Source organism: Alligator sinensis, unplaced genomic scaffold, assembly GCF_000455745.1.
Source record: "Alligator sinensis unplaced genomic scaffold, ASM45574v1 scaffold308_2, whole genome shotgun sequence".
NCBI lineage: Eukaryota > Metazoa > Chordata > Crocodylia > Alligatoridae > Alligator > Alligator sinensis.
In genome coordinates, this window is record NW_005842082.1 from 1,116,873 (window position 1) to 1,122,921 (window position 6,049).

The 6,049-nt window shown below is 45.7% G+C and overlaps 1 protein-coding gene across 2 annotated transcripts in view; it reads right to left on the reverse strand.

Annotated features, from left to right (window-relative positions):
- Positions 1-6,049, reverse strand: part of CEMIP2 (cell migration inducing hyaluronidase 2) — a 96,036-nt gene that overhangs the window by 78,955 nt on the left and 11,032 nt on the right. The window lies entirely within an intron of this gene.

Genomic DNA, 6,049 nt, shown 5'->3' on the forward strand with positions numbered 1-6,049 from the left:
GCAGGAATCTTAACCTTCAGACTGAACAGACTAACAGAATCGGAAAAGGAAGTATGAATTTTTGGCTATTACAGAAACATGGAATAAGAGCAAACTATCAGCTAAGGTGAAGATACGAATCTATGAGATGTGTGTGCTGTCATCCCTGCTTTCTGGTTCAGAAACATGGACTACACATGCTAGGCATGTAAAGAGACTGAACAGCTTCCACATGAGATGTCTACAAGATCCTGAAAATAAAGTGGCAAGACAAAATGCCAAACACAGAGGTACTGGAGCGCACAGGACTGACTCGCTTAGAAACCACTACCAAGAAGAAGAGGTTGCAATGTTTCAGCCATATCAGGAAAATGGGAAACCATATTCCCAAGAATATGTTGTATAGTAAGATTTGAGACAGCTCTAGAAAGCGGGGTCACTCTTTATAGCAGTACCACGGTGTACGCAAAAATTACATGAAGTCATTCAATATTCATGTAGAAAGTTGGGAGGAGCATGCAGAATCTCATCTGGTCTGGTGGGAACATCTGGCAGTGGATGCGACTCAACATGAAGTGGCTTTGATCCAGAGGATGGAAGCAAAATCAGAACGAAGAAAGTAGCATGCTGTAAATTTGGACTCCGACTTAGACAACATATGGATCTGTGAAACTTGTAACAGGCTGTGTCACTCTCAAATTGGGCTTGTCAGCCACACACAGATTCATCAGTCATCTGACTAGACCTGTTACGTGTACACCATGATCCGCAGGATCAATGGTTGCCTACTACGATCCAAAAAGACAATCAAAAGAAAAATAAGGGCCTTACTTTGCAAAACACTGTCTTTTTCAGATGCTTTGTCCATGCAGATCCCACACTGCATCCTCCTATGGAGTCTGATGCAGTTAGGATTTTGGCTTAGCAAGGGAAGCAAGTGACAGCTGGGTCTGTCCCCTTCATAAAGCAGCAAAGAATGCATGTGGGGTCTAAAGAATTGCCACCTGACAAAAGGTTCCACACCCACTTAGGTCAGGATCCCTATAGATAAACAACTATAGTTACAAGGACTTTGGTTTTCCCTGCTGCAGTATAGTATTAAACCTAAATTAGTGATAAGTCATTCTAAACCAGTAAGTTCAGATCACTTGATATGAGCTTATTTATACCATGTAGACAGCAACCTCCTTAACTAAACCTATTCAAAATACAGGCTATCATTGTCTAATAGATTAAGAAGCAGCTGGCAAAGCGAACAAAACTCTGGTTTGCATCTACCGATGCATCTCGAACAAGACCCAGGATGTCATCCTCCCTCTGTGCTTGGCCTTGGTGAGGCCGCAGCTGGAATACTACATCCAATTCTGGGCTCCACAATTCAAGAAGGATGTGGAGAAGCTTGAGAGAGTCCAGAGGAGAGCCACGTGCATGATCAGAGGGCAAGAGAACAGGCCTTATGAAGAATGGCTACGAGCTATGGGACTCTTCAGCCTGGAGAAGCGCAAGCTCAGGGGTGACTTGCTGACAGCCTGTAAGTACATGTAGCAGGGCACTGGGGTGCCTACTACTGAGGGAGCCGGGATAATCCCTCAGGTGCCAGTTGCTGAGGCAACTAGTGGGAAATAATGACCCACACCTGCCTAGCCAGCTGATGAGAAGGGGCAGGGCCTGGCTCCTATATAAAGCACAGGCAGGAAGTAAGTGGGAGCTCCCTACCAGCAGCCACAGGGAAAGGAGCTCTTGGCCATGGAGGAGAAGAGAAGCCTAAGGGATGAAGAAACCCTGGTAGGCTAGAGCATGATTATAGCCAAGTGGCTTCTGTTTATGTTATAGCCCAGGGGCTTACATTTATGTTCCTATTTGTCACCGGTGGTTTGAGAGAGGCTATTAGGGGATGGAGGAGGCCTCATAGGGGACTCACAATAGTGTGGGGACCCTAGCGTCAGTGAGGGTGCTGCATATGGGGTACATAGACCCCAGCCCCAGAGAAGGGCAGTTGAGAAGCCCCAGAAAAGGGGATGTTACTGAGAAGCCCCAGTGAGGGCATGGTGAGCCCCAGAGAGAGGGCGGCGTGACGGAGAAGGCCCAGTGCAGGCGTGGGGAGCCCCGGAGAGGGGGCAGTTGTTGAGGAGCCCTGGGGAAGGGGGGCATTATTGGGGAGCCCCAGAGAGGGGGTGGTGTGACTGAGGAGGCCCAGAGAGAACAAAAAGGGGGCCAGTTCACAATTGGTTTGAGACATAACATCTATTCCATCAGCGAGGTGTGGACTGCGGTGTAGGGGAGGAAACAGAGCTGCAGATGTACTGCCCTGCTGCCAGGGGCACTAAGGGCAGCCTCTTGCTAATTAGCACGAATTAATAACAAGGCATAGCAGGTGAGTAGGCGGGCGGTTGCCCCAGGAACAGGTGCGCGGGCCCAGATCGTGTACCTGTTACAGTACATAAGAGGTGTGCATCAGGATCTGGGGGAACACCTGTTTACCAGAGCACTGATGACAAGGTCCAACGGTCACAAACTCCTGCAAGACCATTTTAGGCTGGCACTGGACATAAGGAAAAATTTCTTTACTGTCTGAGCCCCCAAAGCCTGGAACAAACTCCCCTCTGAGGTGGTGCAAGCATCTACTCTGGACTTTTTCAAGTAACACTTGGACATTTCTCTTGCTGGGATCCTTTGACCCTAGCTGACTTTCTGCCCCTTGTGCAGGGGGCTGGACCCAGTGATCTTACGAGGTCTCTTCCAGCTCTAATGTCTATGAAATCTACAAAGTGCTACTCTTCCTTGACAGTGTGTGTGGTTTTTTTTTTTTTGTTTTTTTTTTTTGTTTTTTTTGCCAATTCCATTTTCCTTAATAGCAGTAACTTGGACCAAGCAGCTTTTGTTTTCCATTTAAGTAAATGAAACTAACGCATCTTTCAAGTGCCAACATACAGAGTAATACCCTCAACCTAAACAGTATCAATCTAATTTGCAAGGCAGGTAGACATGTAATATGTTATGCAAGGGGTGCTCAACCTCCAGCCCACGGGCCAGATCCAACCCCTGGAGCCATGCAATCTGGCAAGCAGGGTTCTCCACAGGGCCCCAAAACTTGGCAGCAGGAAATCAGTGGCAGCAGTTGTTGCTCCCCCTGATGCCAAAATTTCTGGTCCTCATGGGCTGGATAGCATGCTAGACTGGTGTGCAAAGGTGGCCTGGGGTCCAATCTGGGCATACAGGGGCTGGCTGGAGGCACTGTGGGGCCTGATCCTGCAGTGCAGGGCCCCAGTCCTGGCCCCATCCCACTCATCTGGCCCATGGCCCCAGAAGACTGAGCACCACAGTATTATGTAGTCAGTTTCTGGTTGCCTAGACCAGGGCTGTCCAACTGGTAGCCCACAAGAGATTAAACTGTATTTCCCAAACCCCCTCTCAGGTGCTGTTCCCCATATGCTCTAGCTGCTACTGCCCAAGGAGACTTCCCAGCTCCCCACCCTTCATCCAGCTGGCACTTCCTGTCTCTATCCCTGAGGATGGGACAGCACATCAGGTGAGCCCAGGTCTCTGGGATCAAGCTAGCCCACGTGAGACGGGGAAGCTGGTGAAGCAGGGTAGTGTTGGAGAGACTATGCAGTGACAGGGGAAGCACAGGAAAGTCCATGTGGAGTAGGACCTGTGACAAAGGGGGGTCAGTGGAGGATACCATACAGCTGGATGTGGCACATGGCAGAGAAAGGTGAGACAGCATGGTAGTAAGGGCAGCACAGGACAGAGTTAACTCCACATTGTGTGGCCCTGTGTCTGGGCTCCAGCTGCTGGGAAGCTGGACAGCCCAGGCCTAAACATACTTTCACCATAACATTTTAGCTATTCTATCCCTCTAAAAGTTCTGTGAAAAATCTCTGTGCTAGTAAATTATCCCTTAGCTTAATTTTAGGTTAAGCTTTGTCACATGCTCTATCCAAACACACACAAGTTAAGCCAAAGTAAATGCTGCAGGCAAAATGATTCCAGTGCATTTTATCTTCCAGGAAGGTTACAGTTATTAAGAACTCAAACAGAGATTCATTGATGTTTGGGTTGAAGGAACCTCAGTAGATCAACGAGTCTGAACACCTGCCCTGGGCAGGTGTAAAGCACTGGGGTTAGATGACCCCAGCCAGGTGCATGTCTAGCCTCCTCTTAAAGACATTTAAAAAGACCCCAAAAATTGAGATTTAAAGTTGCCTTTAAAAAGGCCTGTGCCCTACTTAAGCTATCCCTACTGAGATGCCAACTTATTATTATCTTCCTTCTTCGATTGCAAACTATTAAAAATCCATATGGTGTAACAGTTACAATTTGTATTAAGAGGTATGCATTTAAATAACCAAGCATGGTGCTTAGTCACCTGGGTAACTGGCTACCCCGGACAGACAATCAAAGGGCTATCCTGCGAAGTGTTTGTCACCCTCAACAGCCTGTCAGGCCCTTTCATAAAGGGTGTAGAATCCCAGGGTAATTGCTAATATTATTATTATTATTATTATTTATCTGTCAATTATTTTACCAGTAACATCCTCCTCATTTGCTCCTCCAATTCTAAACTGCCTACCTTGTAATTAGAGGAGCCAAAAATCCCTAAAAAAATATAAAGTGTCTGGTTAGCCACTATCCATACCAGAAACTGCAGTTTATTGGACATACACTGAAAATAAACAGCACTTATTTTGCCAATTATTCATTTTGTATTGAGTTGATGATAATCAAATACTTCAAGCTGCATCGTAATGAACAAAGAAAATGCAGGTGAAATAACATGCATCAGAAATAACCTACAAAATAAATGATTAGTGTATTGTTTTCAGGTTTATAGTTGTGATGGCACATACATAATGTGCTAGATGCCATTCAAGTGCATCTCTTCAGTACGGAGGGAAAAAAGGGGCATGCTCCTTACACAGCCTCAGTGTAAAATTTACTTTGTTCCTAGTTATCTCCATGGTGGCCTTGAAACTGACAGGACTTACTTGGGTTAGGTTTCAATTGGACAAGTCCTAGCCAGTTTCACCAATTAATCACTTTGAATACAGCCAGGTTACAAAGTACACAACTACTAGGCACATGGGCAATTCACCTAACTTAGGTGCAGACAACTGATATTTGTCACAATGTTAGCAATAGGTAACATATTGGAACTAGCACTGTACTAGACAGTTACGTAAATGGGCATGCCTCCAAGTGTAAGTACATGTTTCTACAATGGTCCATCAAAAGCTGGCTGCTCCCTTGTTTGCTTCTACTACTATATATCATTTAAAAAAAAAAAAAAAAAAAAAAAAAAAGCAGCTGAACTACAGCAAGTACAATATTCCCATGTAAGCATCTGTTGTAATTAAAATAAAAAGGTGAGCATGAACAGGATGGAAAAAAAAATACATCAGAAAAGAAAGCAAAACATGCAAAACAAAAGGAAAAGGAGATGTCTGATTAGAGAAATGTCTCTTTAAAAAAGGTACACATCAAAAGGAGTTTGAAAACCCCATCTGAAATACAGGTAAGAGTAGTTGAATTGGAGTGATACAATAGACCTATGGCACCTGCCATTATACATCTGCTATAAGAAAAGAGGCCCTGCCAAAGTTTTTTTTCATGTGAAAACTGACATCAAAGACTAAGGAATGGAATATGTCTATTTGAATAAAAAGCATTTAAAAGTCATTACAGGCCTACTTCAAAAGCCGACAGAATGAAAAGCTCAGGCAGCTGCTCTGTCCTTAACTCACCGCGTCTACCATCAGTATCAACTGGAGCACGTGCTGAAAAGTCAGCTCTAACCATGTGCTGGGGATGTGTAACTAGAGAGCCCATCAAAAAAAGAAGTTTGCCAGCAGCACAAACAGATCACGCTCTGATCAGAGGCTGCATCCACAAGTGGGACATAAGGAAAGCTGCAGCTGAGCAGTGTTCTAGACCCCAGGCTGTGCCCCCTTACCTCCAAACTGAAGACAGCTCCTCCTTTTTGCAATCCCCTCTTTCCCCACGGAAAAGCCTCCTTTACAAAAGGTGTGGGACCCTTTCCCCCCCCCCCCCCCCCCCCACCCCCCGTACA